Here is a 14,641-nt window from a genome sequence, read left to right as displayed (position 1 = left end):
GTCAACTTCTGAATGTTAAAGTGTGTCAATGTGTGACAAAGGCATTGGAATGGCTTTGAGAACAGATAAGAGGCGGGCACTAGAATTTAATTGACAAAAAGGTTATTATTAACATTCTGACATTTGCTTTAACACTGTGTTACTGTTAAATCTTCAGTGCTGCAGAGACATCATTGCTAATGGCCCTCAAGATGACGTTAGCTGTCTTTAACTAATCCACAAGATCTCTTTTTCCAGCTGAAGACAAAGTGTTTGTGTATAAAGTATTGTTGATTTTTATTGTTGATTGTGGTTCTCCTGTCTAAATAAAGGTTAATGAAATAAAAATGATTGATCGTTGTCCAAAGTATGACATTTTCATCAAAATATTAAAATTTGGCATATTTTTTATTTTTTTTGGAAAAATGTAAGTGACTGCACTCTATGGGTTGAAACTTAGCTATTACAATATGATTTTGCTATTTGCTGTGAATGGTGGCTTCTAATATCACTATACCACTCCCCCTCCTATAAAAACTATCACTTGTTGGTTGGATTTAACCTGGCAAGAGCCAGATTGATGTGTAGCCCTCCCTCTAACTTGAGTTCTCCACATCAATCTGGGTCTGTGTCTGGCGAATCCTTTCGGAACCAGGGAGGGACATGAACAGAATGCTTGAAGCTGATTGGGCAAAGCGCCTGTCCACCATGATTTGTTTTAGCCAATCACATGCTAACACATGATTAAGTTGTCATCGGCATGCACCGCAGAGACGCTGCTGCAACAACAAGGCTCCGCTGGTGAAAAGTTTCTTCTGGGATAATAATGCTAATGCTTAAGTAAAGTGACTTTTGCCATTCTTGCAACACAAGAATGCGAGTCAAGGGTACGTTACCGTCCCCCTGCGTCGACATCTTTCTATTTTTATTCGGAGCTATGCTAGTAGCCGAGCTCGTTCCTCTCCCTGCAACTGCAGCACAAGATGGATTCTGGTGTTTGTGAACACCAGGATAATCCATCTTGCAGGCAAGGTTAGGATGGATTGAGAGTATAGTGGATAATGAGTAGATAGCATAGCATTGATTGTTCCTTGGAGATTGTATAGACTGGGCGTGTCTTAACTGCTCTAGAAGCCCTGCCCATAATAAAAAAAAATTTAAATTTCCTCCCAATGATACGTCAGCCAAAACCCAGGGTTTAGTTACACGTTCTTGACCCTAGCCAGAATCATTCAACTACTATTCCAAGCTTTACTTACAAAAGCTGCTCTCTTCTCTGGTACTGCCTCGGAATATGCAGCAGTTTAAAAGAATCTTCTGGTATCAGTATATGTGGCTGTCTTGATGGAGAAATTAGTGGTGTGTTTGACTTTTCTTCCGAGTTTCTAGAACTGGCCAGGGTAAGCGTCTGCAGCCTCCCTCGGTGTATATCTCTGGCACGTTGTCAGTGTGATACAGCGTTCTTCACTTGGCTGCTTTCATCCCATTAGGGGCCGACACTCTTATGGCATGATGGGGGAAATTAGCTCACTGCTCTGTGTCTCACAGTAGACTATGCTGAAGTTAGCAGTGGACCCATGCAGCTTTGCATGACTGTTGGTGAAATGCTTTTCTAAATGGCCACTACAGTTTGTAAGCTTAAATTTGCTTATTCAGCAAGAAATATGAAGGTTGAAAATATCGAGACAAAACTTTTCTACATGTATTTAATAGGGATGTAACAATATTTAAATCTCACGGTTTCTCTAGTATCACTTACCACAGTGATACTAGAGTGTCCACTAAAACACTGTAGTTGTGGTTGCTCTTGACACTTTGTTTTTTATTTTATTAATTTTTTTTTTTAATTTGACCCTATATCGATGCCTTTTTGATAGTGTTAGTTATGTTTAATTCACAGTACTCTCATTAAAGTTATCACAGTAATAGTCGTGTCCTCACCTGCAGCACTGTATTGTTTATTGATAACTTTTAAAATATTTACTACTGTGATTTAAGTTTGTCGTTATTATTTGCCATAGTTTTGGTATGTATTATTAACCACAAACATATGTTAATAGTATATTTGATGTAATCTTGGTATTGGGTTGTTTTTGATTTAGTTGTTTTGATATAATTGTTTGACTACTTTGTTTATGTCTATATATACATTTTAATTTTGCTTCCCATACTTCGTACGAATTGTTAACATTTTTAAATAAACAAGACACTTTAAAAAAAAAGTGTTCTTTGACAGCAAAATTTGAATTGAAAACAAAACACAAAAATATGAAGGTCTGCTATTTACATCATTCAAAAATATTTTACGAGCTGTCCTTGAACACATCACTGGCCCCAACAAGTCACTGCGTCTCTTTAAAGTTGAACTCGCCATAAAAGCGCCACTATATTTTGAAGTGGCTTTCCTGAAGCTCAGATGGTGTTACTGCAGTAGATCCGATCTGATTATTTTTGGGCAACCACCTCGTTCACTAATAGCAGCGATGAAATAAGTTGCAACAACCTCAGGTTTACTGTTTGTGACGTTTGCTTGCATCCAGATGATATGGCGTGAAAAATTATCAATGCTCCCATTAACTCCGATACCAAAGGGTGTGACTTTATCGTGGGAGTCCATGTGCCATATAATTTAGTCCATGAACACTGTAATGCCTTCTTTTGAGTCTCCCAGCTCTTCTCTGTAATACACCCTTTGGGTCCAAAACAGATTGCACTGCATACACAAAGTTTCTAGTGACCCGCAATCCTGCTGATCTGCATCTCTCAGTCTGTATTCATGGAGACGTCCGGGACCTTGTTGCTGGTCCGCTATGTAGTTAATGATAACAATAAAGCTGAAGCCTTACTATAGCTTTATTTATCATAAATGGTCTGTGTTTAAAAGCAAAACAGCACCACAAAAAGCTAAAACAAAATATTTGTCTTTCTTTCTCCTCATCCTCCTCTGCACCTCATTCATTCTACGGCTCCGCTGAACATTTGAGACAAACGCGACAATGCGCATGCGGGTCAGTTTGGAGCCATGAACCGTTTACACTGGAGTCTGATACAGGACGCATTTTAAATGGTAATGTAAAGGGACAAACAAAAAATTGGATCTGAGCAATGTTAACGTAGCCTTAAAGCTGGGGTACTCGATTTATTTTCCTTAATTAGAAAAATAAAATCTTATTAGGATCATATAGAGTATCGTAAAAGTAATCATTTTGAAAAAAAAATGTACCTCTGCGTGCTGTCTGTGCCTTATAATTAATTATTTTAGTTAATAAAACCCCTGAAGACAAAATCTTGACGGTAACCCCCTCCAGCTCCATTGACAGGATTTAGAGAAAGGAGGTGCAGAGCCCATGAAGAAGCCTCCTCATTGGCTGCTGCAATATATAGTGAAGCATGTGCATGGTGCAAACTTGTTTTCAGTCTTGGACTAACTTTGAACGCGCAAGTGGCTGTTTTCCTTCTAGACAGGTCATCTAATGTTCCATTTTCCTATATTTTGTGTGCATCCTTTTGCGTGGTGACATGTTTTACCGGTAGTGCACGTTCAGCTCTTGTGCGCAATTTCTTGCACTTCCGTGAGAGGAGGAGATTGGGTGGGACGGGATTCAGCCATGCCCCTCAAGATTCAGGTAGTGCAGCTTTAAGAGTCTTAAAGAAAAGTGCCATAAAAGTACTCTAACACAAACATCATCATCACAAACCTTATCTTTTCAGCATACAAGGTCATACATTTGTATCAATGACCTTGACCAAATCAATAGCAAAGGTGCTACATTGCAGCAGCTTTTACATTACAAACATTTTTTGGCAGTGAAAGAAAAAAACTGTTTTACACAGATGCTCCTACTTTACATGCATGATATATATTAGGCACATTGACATATTTATTAAAATCAATTAATCTCCTTTAGGCAATGAATCTTTTAAATTTGTTCAGTTAAAACCTACTTTGAGGACATTATTCTTCTTCACTATACAGTATATAAGTTGGATTTGTGTACTCGACTAAGGGTATGTTGGCACAATAGGCTTTAATTAAACATGCATATTAAATTGATAATGCTAAACTATAATCCAAAGATTCTAATTAAAATCTTTAATTAGTTTTTTTCATGAAGTCTCAGTTGACAAAACGCAAATAACACAGATGTGTGTACTGCAGCACCTTAAAAGCCTCCAGAGGCAAGACTGGTTACTGTATGCAATGCTAATGAGCATGTCATCAAAGCTGCACACATGAGTAAAATAATAGAAAGTGTGGATCTTTAGAGACTGCAGAATGAAAGTCACTCATACTCCTTTTAATCAGAAACTAAACTGCCAGTCCTCAACAGCTTCGTGATCACAGTGCTTAACCACAGACGATGATAATGTAGCCTGACACTCTGTCATTCCTCCAAAACATCCCATCCAATACAAGGGAAGTAATGGGAAAGGTGAACAGATTTTTACTTCACATGAAGAAGACTGAAAATCTTCTAGGCCTTTACTGCAGCAGTCTTGCAGAAACACCACCATGTGCTCAACGCCTGAAATTCAATGTTTGCATCATTTATCGTAACGTTTTTTTTTTTATTAGCAGTGACCTTCCACAAACTTAAAATGGGCTATAAAAAGTGACAACAACATTCTAACCTTTTGGAGATTTTGCAGCCTGGAAAGGATATAAAACTAGAAACCTGGAGGGTCCTATAGTCGATTTTTTGCATCAGATTATGTGTTCCTTTTTACTTTCAAAAAATAAATGGCATTACTTTTTACAATATTTATTTATTTTTTGTAATTGTTTATTTATCATTGCTTTATAGTCATCCTTTATCAACTTTAAGTGTGATTATTTACGTGTGCAATTTCATTCATGTACCTGTACATATTTGACAATAAAGGTGATCTATCACACAATCTGATTTCCAAGACATTAACATTATTTTAGATTTTTGACTTAATTGTACCCTGCATGATTTGAATGTTTAATGGTTCTTCGTGTTGTCGTCTGTACCGTCTTTGGTAACATTCTGATTACTGGGATCAACATTTTCTTCAAGGGTATAAGATTTTTCTTTTACATGGGTTGAAACCTTTTGTATGTTTTACATGTTTTAGTGATGAAACATACAGTAAATATATCTTTTAACAACACTCATCCATCTCATGGAAATTATATCATTTTAATCCTTGGGTAACAAATGTTCCAACCTAATTGCTTTGGAATATTCCTAGTATGTATATGTATTCCTAATATGTAATATAAAAGGGGCATAAACAATTTGAAAATGTGTTAAGCTTTTTGAAAAGAACAATATTTTTTTATATTTGACAGATTGACATCAGCTATCTTACACAATTTGCGTATATACAAATATGTAGATCACAAATATGGGATACAGAATCCAGCAACTCCAGCAACCTTTGCAGGATAAGGAAATACAAACGATGAGACAACAGCTCAAACCTTGTTTGAAGCACTTGTCTCGCTCTCGTTTCCTTTCAAATCTATCATATAAGAACAAACGCACATCGGCTTTGTTTTCAGAAAAACTGGAACCACAACAACACATTTGTTCTACACTGCTTCGTACAGTCATTAAGAATTGTTGCATTTTATTGTATTCTATATTTTGGATTGGATTGTAAAATCTTTATTGTCCCTGAGGGTCAATTTGGTTTGCAGCAGAGGTCCATCCAGGCAATACATTCATAAAAACAGCACAATGACATAGAAACATACAGTACATATAAAAGAAAAATACCATGAAAATCATCATGATGGACATGAGTGGAATGAGGGACACAAAGACCAGCAGTGCATCCTAAAAATGTACAGGCAACGGTGCCTAAAGCTTCTTTAGAAACTCAACAGCTGATGGGACAAACGACCTCAAGTATCTGTTAGATTTAGACCCCCTAACATAAGTGAACCTCCTCCCTGTTGGTAGAAGTCTAACCTCTCCATGCAGGGGATGCTGAGGGTCTTCCAAGATGGCTTTTGCCTTCTGAGTGGCTCTTACTTGAAAAATATGACCGAGATCATTCAGGTCATTACAAACAATCTTTTGGCAAAGTTTAACAATATTACCCAGCCTGTTTATGTTAGTGATGCTGAGGTTACGGAACCAACATATCATCGCAAAAGTCAAAATGGACTCAATAAAAGGTGAACAAAACATTTTCAGAAGTGATTTATCAACATTAAAACTCCTCGGTTTCCTCAAGAAGAACAGTCTCTGATTGGCCTTTTTGCAGATGTATCAGTGTTCGCAATAAAGGTCAGTTTTACGTCAAGGATGGTACCTACATATTTGTACTGACACACTGTCTCTACAGCTGAGCCGTTAAAAAACGTAGGTGCTTGGACAGGTGGATTTTTGCAAAAGTCGATCAGCATCTCTTTTGTTTTACATACACTGAGATGCAGCGTAGACTCAACACACCACGTTAAGAAAACGTCCAGAATATGCCAACTAGCTTGGAGTTTAACCTTCGACATATTCAGGAGGTCTGTAATGAAGGCTGCAGATTAAGTATGGGAAAAGTGTCACATAATGACAACTTTAAAATCTACCAACATTTAAATCAATTGATAATAACTATTGCTGTCATTTGATACCATAAGAATCATTACTATTATAATGTTAGAAGTTGGAAGCACTTGATTTTTCAATAGAGCTGAATTCATGTCATCATGATTTATTGTAAATAGGTTGAGGTGCATCAATGTTTTACATCATTTTAATAAGATTCAGTCCACTAGAGCATGATGAAACAAACGATCCTTCACAGTCCAAGGACAAAAAGGACAAATACAAAATACCATTTTAATTCAACTCTAACCAGGTAAAGATGCTGTCAAAGCTGAGAAAGCCATCACCAACCAATCAGTGCATCCATCAAGTGGTCACCAATAAAAATATACACAGAACCAACATTGACTGAAATAACTGAGAAAACGGATGTTCCAGTGAAGAGAAGAGACTAAAAACCAGAGGATGGAAGATGGTCAGAGAGAGTAAAACAAAGGACAAGGAGTAAGAACAACACTAGCAAAGAGACAAGAACACCTCGCTGAATGAAAACCCAGGCTGAGAAAGTATGCTCCCTGTTGTTATACTGTTTGTCTTTACACCAAATGCTGGCATTTAGCACAAGATCATTGACTATTACTGAGTTGTTGTTTTTCTTTTTGTACCGTCTAATGATGACCACAGTGCAAACATTTGTAAATGTAAAATGTTTATTGTTGAGTACCTGCATGTAGATTCCCCAGACATCTTACACAAACATGACGTTTTTCCTAAAGATTGTTAGAAAAGGTCAAAGGCTGTGTCTTCCAAAAAGTTTTCATACCGTTCATTCCTGTTACATACTCCTCGTATGGAGCAGTTATGATTTGGTTCATTGATCCTAATTTTATGTATAAAGGGATGCAAAATGTTTTCCATGGGACCTACAGTGACTCCCTTTCTGAAGTCATTAGTGGTAAGGAAGTCTAACCTGCCATAAACCCATTTATTCCTGGATGTTTTTATGTTTTTTTTTTTTGGTTTTTTTTAATCAATTTATACGTTTATTTAACCAGGAAAGTCTCATTGAGATTGAGAATCTCTTTTCAGGAGAGTTCTGGAAGCAATTCGGTGAAGGAGATTGCTCAAGGTTCCCTAGTGATGGCCCACAACAGATACAAACCGGCGAAACTCTGGTTACAAGGTTACTTCCTTAGGCCACCACTGCGTCTTCTTCTTACAAGGAAATTATATTTTTCCGATGTATTAAACAATCACCACATTTTGCACAAAGGACCAGCCCCATGCCAGACTGCCTCAGCTGTAAAAAGGGAGTCCAATAGTCCAGTGATTATTTATTTTTTTTTTTTATTTTTTTTTTACAGCATTTCAATTTTGCTTTCTTGTGAATAATTAGATTCAATGCAAAATTGGCATTTAGCATCAGTTTTTTTAATTTATGGATCCAATAAATTACTGCTAAAAACAAATCACTGTCAATCACTGTCAAGATGCAATATTTGTACTTTGGGATTTTTTTCTTACTACCTGAATTTTTGGCCCCGCCTATTGCTGTACAGCAGCTATAATTTCCTTTTATAGCTAATGCCACATGTGAAGGTCTTCCACAGAATCCCTGCTGTCTCAAACGAAAACTTATTCAAGTCACACTGGTAATCAATCAGGTAGTCTACCATGTTTGAATCTGATATAGAATGTAGGGGAAAGGGTAATGGAATGTTCTGATGGAAAACATGGACGTTGACGTCTAGGTTAGAGGGTAATGACATTGATTAATTTTGCTTTGAAAATGCAAATATGAATTAAAACAAGAATACTCCAAAAACAACAAATGAAACTAAAATATTTTTTACAGTGCTAAAATTCTATAAAATACAGCACTTTGAGAAAAGAAGAGTCTTACTAAAGTGTTTTCTTCTGTCTTTTACAAGAACAGTCAATAAAGTGGAGCGCAGATTTTAACACTTCATTTTGAAATGTTTTCAGAAAGAAAATAACATGTTTTGTCATGGCAAAGAAAAATCTTAAAACAACACAAACAGTTTCAGATGTGAATGAAACACATTGTTAGGAAAAGCACTGGTTTAGTCAATCTAACAAATCCAACAAACGTAGGGAGTGTAAAAGGAACAGGCCCGAAAAAGTCTGATGGCTCATTCTTATAGTGACTCTCTAAAGGCTTAAATATTGCTAACGTGTAGAGATAGAACTGTAACAGATCTTTCACCATCTGGCAATGTACTTGCTTAACAAAGACGTACTTGAATTTGTTTTTTAAAGATGTATTGTGATGACTGGCTGTATTAAGAGCTTGGAGTTTGAAAGCCTGTACCATGAAAAAAAAACAAAGAAACAAAACAAACCAAAAAGTATATGAAGCCAAAATAAAACACTTTTCTTCTCACAAACAAGCTGGTACAATCAGCTGGTAAAAACATTAGGGACCACAATCTTATCTCTGCTGCCACTTTAACAGCTTGACAATGCTGTGTTTTACTTACCTCTAATATTTGGACCTTGTGGATAACAATAACATACATCTATGGAACAAGTTGTAATACTAGGTAATAGTGTTACTAGTAGTAGTAAGATATGACCAGTAAGTTCTTACACAGACTAGCGGGGGTCAGCGCTCGTTACGTACTTGTGTCAGAGGGAGAGTGACAACGGACAGAATAAATTATGTGTAAACTTTGGACAAGCATATCCAAGGTGGAGAGAACATGCACTATTAACGTACAGTGTGGATGTGGAGTGGGTCTCCTCACCTCCTCTCTACTCTGACCTGCACCTCAGAGTGCTACGGCCGGAAAATCCTGTCAACCTGACCGCCAGTGGCCACTTTGGGATGGGACAAGGTTGGGGAGGACAGTCACTACAGAGTGATTTCTAAATAAATTAGAAAACAGAAGTAAAATAAATACATCAAAAACTACAAAGAAATGTAAGAGTAGCCATTCAAAAACATCCGTTAAATTTGTACAAATGTATGATTGAGTGGGACATGGTATAGGTCATGTCCTTGCTCAAGCTTCAGCCTCCCACCATCTCCAAAAATATTTTGGAGTAGGAGATCGTCCACAGGCAGCAGCAGCAGCTACCACCACCAGGCTACAGCAGTAGATGGGGTGGATGTTTTACTTATTTTTATTTTTGTAAAAGCACTCAGAGCTGCATTTTATTGTATGAAAAGCACTTTTTATAAATAAAGATTGATATGATTTAATGATAGTAAAAAGGCTTGTTCAGCTTTAAATTATGATGTACATGTAATGTTTAGGAATCAGAGTTTTCTTAAAGTCAGTAATAAAAACAGTTGAAAAGAGAGAACTTCATTGTGCAGCCACTGATTTCCTCATCCTTCTCTGCTGCCTTGAGGCATTTAGTTGTCAATGCAATACATGAGAAGTGTGATTCCATTTGTTTGGAAAAAGCTAAAAAAAAAAAAAAGGAAGACAAAGACCTGCAAGTGACAAGCATACAGAATCATACCAACATGCCATCTTGCTTGTTGACTTGTTTTTTTGTTTTTGTTTTTACTGGCACCAAAAGGCTTAATTATCAACACAACAGTTGGATACATGACAGAGGCAGAATGCAGTTTTTGGCTCTGAACCAAAACTGTTGCCAACAAAGTTTTTGAATCCCATATTTATCATTTGAAACAATAATTATGTTACCAAGCATAATTACAAGTACTCTGCATGTTTTTGTGTAACATTATCCGGGAAAAGTCAAAGTTAACAAAGAAGATGTTGCCATTGTGAAAGATGCTAATGCAGTTGTTAAATCTGCATTTCAGACTTGATAACTGTCAAACCTTTGTATTGCCATCCAGCTGGCCTCTGGATGAGGTTAGAGTTCATGGGGCCTTCACCGTCTGTGCTCTAAACATTTGCAAAGGGCTTTTCTCTTCATATGTTATTGAATACAATAACTCCATAACCCAGTGATCTGCCTGATGAACGTTATTGTGAGCGTTCAAGAGCGTGCCAGATTTCCATAAAGCCTTACATTTCTAAGACACTTTTTGTTTTTTCCCCCGAAAATACTGCCAAAATGATTTTCCAACACGTTTCTGGTGTTTTCACGAACCGAAAGTTGCAGCAAAAATAATGGCAGATATTTATTTTGGGGCCTAAATGAAAAGATTTGAATCTGGCCAAAATTATTTGTCTCCCGCAGTCAGATGGAATTTTTTCATGTATTATTTATTTGAATCTATTATGCTGTTAAAAGATTGGGTGCCACTTTCCATTTTGGAAAAAAACAACAATTCTTTAAAGAATTTGCTTTTATAAACTCCTAATAACCTAATGACATTAATCAAAGACAAATAATTCATTTTAACTATTTTGACTACTAACAAAGAGTTCAATTCAACACAAAACATCAAAAACTACCTGAGCACTATGCTCACTAATGATAATTAACCCAAGAACAATAAAATAAGAAAAGAGGGCTCAATGAAAGAGAGAAAAATAAAAAGGACAATAAGAAAATATGATCAGTGTGTATGTTATGAAGGTAAAATAGGGGAGCTTGTAGAATGTGATGTGAGAACTTGAAAGAAAAAAAGAAAAAAAAGTGTACTTGTATAAAAAATCCACATAAATGTGAAATGAGTTTCATGTTACAAATGAATGGAAAAAATGTGAACCTGCAATTAAAATATAAACCCAAAGACAATATTCACACATGCGTGATCAGAATGTAAAGTCACAGAAAACAATATTCCCAAATATGTAGACTGATATTTACTCACATAAAATGACAACTCTAAACTTGTAATTCAACATTTACTCACTTTTTTTTTTTTTATTACTCGTGCCTATTATCCTTTATAATCACAAATCTGCGATTACAACTCTTCGGATCTGTCGCAGGTCATCACCCCTCTCTGGCTGAAACACATTTCCTTTCACAAAGCTTTCATTACAGTTGCTAGCCATATTTTGCATTTCCAACACGCTGTAGACCAACTGAACAGAGTAGCCTTGCAACAGATGAACAAAATTAACAATAGTGGGTCATATTCTTACCAAAATAGCTGCTCCCCATAGTTTATGCCTAAAGGTATAAAATTGTTCTAAAAAGTCCTTGTAATGTGTGTATTTTTTTGTTGTTGTTTGTTTTGTTGTTGTTTTTAAAAGTGCATATAGTTTGTTTATTGATAATAGAATAAACACATTGTTTTCTATACATTTCCACTACAGGTACCCTTGATGACAACATATTTACTTTGCTTGGCGTCAAATGAGATAGAGAGAGGGGGGGCGGGGGGGGATAAAAATAGGATTTTAAGTAAAGCTAAGACAGGCTTTAAGGAAAAAGGAGTATAACAGAGGGAGGGAAACATGTGACTGAGTGTGATGAGTAGGATGTAAAGCAGTGAGGGCTAAAGTAAAGGAGGTTACAGTAAAGAGCAGTAAAGGAGTGGTAGAGTCTGGAGTCAGGACAACACTTCTACCTCCTCTCCTCCCTCTCTGTTCCTTTCTCTGTTCTCTTTATTCCTCTCTCTGTCTCTCTCATTCTCTCTCTCTCTATTCTCCTCAGTTTCTCTCTCCCTCTCTCTGCCTCTGTCCATTTCTCTTCACGTCTTCTCTTTGCTTCCTCGCCACTTTTCCTCTGATCTCTCGTCCTGTTTGCCTTGCTGAGATCTGTCAAGTGCACGCTCCACGTTGGGCTGTGCACGGCCTCTGACAGTGTGTCTCTGGTTAAAACGGGCCACTCTGTCGTCTCTGTCTTTCCTGCGTTTGTCTCGTCTCTTCTCGGGCTTGTTTTTCTTCTTTTCTTTCTTTCTCTTCTCACTTTGTTGTTTGTTGTCAGTCTGAGCTGCTGCTGCTGCTGGAGGAGTCTGAGTCTGATGAGTCGCTGGAGGAATCAGATGAAGACGAGGAGTCGGATGATGAAGAAGACGTGTCGGAGGATTCAACTCTGTGGTTCTGGGTCATGATCATCTTCGGAGCATTTTTCAAATGTTACCTCAACTCATCAGTCAGTCCTCCAAGTCCGATGAAGGTGAAGAAGTTAATGGCGATGAAAGAGGCCGTCTGCAGAGTCATGTCTTTCAGCCTCTGGTTGAGTCTGAGGAGGCCCATGTATGCAAGGAGCTCCTGGAAGAGGATCTTTAGAAAGACTCTGCTGGATGGGATTTTGGTTTCTTCGCTCATGCGGATGCATTCCAAAACACTCCAGGGCACAGAGTCTGTACAGAGCAGGTGTGCGAATAATTAAGCTACGTTTATCAGTTTGTTGGTCTCCATTCTGTGTCGTAATGTTTGGAAAATATGGCCTCAAAACTCTCCAGGTACTCCTTCTTTAGCAGGCAGAACTTTCCGGCCAGGAGACCAAAAAACGTCTGTTGAGGTACTCTGTTGAGCACAGCAGTCCAGGATCATGTTACACAGCTCTTTCGTCTGTCTTTCTGGAAAGTCCATCTTAATCAGTTTGTGAGCATGCTCTTCCAAGTCCAAGCTGGACTGTATAGTAAGGTAGGTGGTTCTTCTGAATGCAACCAGGTTCACTTCTGTCCTATCTAAGATGGTCACCTTCTCATCTTCTCCTTCCCCCTCATTTTCATCTTCATTGTTCTCATCTTTGTCACTGCCTTCACACACTGTCGTCTCTTGGTTGCTCCAACAACAGCGTGAGCATCTGCAGACACAAAACCTCACGGGCCATGTTCTGGTTGATGAGATAAGCCACAAACTTTGAGGCTGTCAAACATTGTTGCCTGAGGTTGCAACGGTAATTTGAAGATCAGCTCTCCGATCTGAGGGAAGTTTGAGTTGATGGAGACCAGAGCAGAGTAAACGTGGGTGAAGATAGGAGATGCAGCCTGAGCGTGCAGCACCGAGCGAGCCAGCAGACCCCTCCCTCTTACATTGTTCTCCTGCAGCAGCCCCTGGATGATTATCAGAATTGTAGACACGTTGACTTTGTTGATCAGATCGTTGGACTTCTTCAGGGCTTCCCAGCTCATCCTCTGGTAGGCCAGGCTGGTCTTGTCAGTGATTTGCTGCTGCATCATGCGTAGCTTAGCGGGAGGGATGTAAGCTTTGCCCGTTCTTGTCAAGATCGAATCATGCTCCTCTTTTTTCTTCCTAACCGGTGGTTCGCTGGTTCAAGTGAGCTCCCTGTCATGTCGAGGAGAGGTGGATCGACCCCGCTTCCGGTGATCCACATTTGGATTGCTTCAGCAATTAAAATGGTCATCCCATTCTGCTACAGCAATCTCGGTCTCTTTCCTTACATGTGGACCAGTCTCTTCATCTGGATCTGGACCGGTCTCTGGATCTGGATCACAATTGTTCTTTAACACTGGATTTTTTTCCTCCTTATCTTCCTTGTGCTCTCTTCTTCCTCGTCCTGATCACTTCTACTGCTGGAGCCTGTTCGGCTGCTGTTTGGGGCTCTTTTTCAGCAGACACCTCTTCATCATTCTCCTCTGCTGGAGGCCTGGACTCACCTTCTGCTGTCTTCCTTCCGTGCAGGACTTAGTTTGATTTCCGCTAGCAGAGTCCATACCACTCCGTTTAAGGACTTTTTAGAAACGACATCCTCCTCGCCAGCTTAACTTCCTGCAGAAGCCCTTTCTCACCAGAATTTAAGCTTATACACCGATCAGTTGGAGAGTTTGTCCATTTATGGGGTTTTTTGTATTTATTGTTATTTATTTTGTTTCCTCAGAGGAGTTAAAAACTAATATTTTCTGAAAAAAATGATTAATATTTAAAAAAATAAATAAATAATTGAAGGAATTTTTAAAAATTTAAGTGGAAAACACAGAATTACAGAAAAAATTAAATAAAATTTGGAAAAAATACAACATATTTTATATGGCCTTATATTGGCAATATAGGCAAATGCTAAGGGCGCCATCATGAAAAATTAATTATATAGAAAAACTGTTTTTTCATGAGAGTGAGCGTAAAACACACTACAAACTACCCCCAGAAAATGTGTTTATAATGTAAAGGACATTTTGACATAATAGCTCACTATTTATTGCTTGAAAATCTTTGTAACTCTTAACTTTTCTGAAACAACCTTTTAGGAGCCATCTTGCACTATTACAAGAATTATTAAAGTGCATTTTACACATACAATGTCTCATTAGTTAGTGGTTCAACAAAGATTAG

General features: G+C 37.9%; 1 pseudogene; it reads right to left on the bottom strand.

The window, feature by feature from the left end:
• Positions 1–11,949: 11,949 nt before the first annotated feature.
• Positions 11,950–14,025, bottom strand: LOC114468264 (pre-mRNA-splicing factor CWC22 homolog; annotated as a pseudogene).
• Between the last annotated feature and the right edge of the window lie 616 nt (positions 14,026–14,641).

Source organism: Gouania willdenowi, chromosome 8, assembly GCF_900634775.1.
Source record: "Gouania willdenowi chromosome 8, fGouWil2.1, whole genome shotgun sequence".
In the NCBI taxonomy this organism is placed as follows: domain Eukaryota; kingdom Metazoa; phylum Chordata; class Actinopteri; order Blenniiformes; family Gobiesocidae; genus Gouania; species Gouania willdenowi.
The sequence above is the reverse complement of the archived record's forward strand: the minus strand, read 5'-3'. Positions and strand labels throughout refer to the sequence as shown.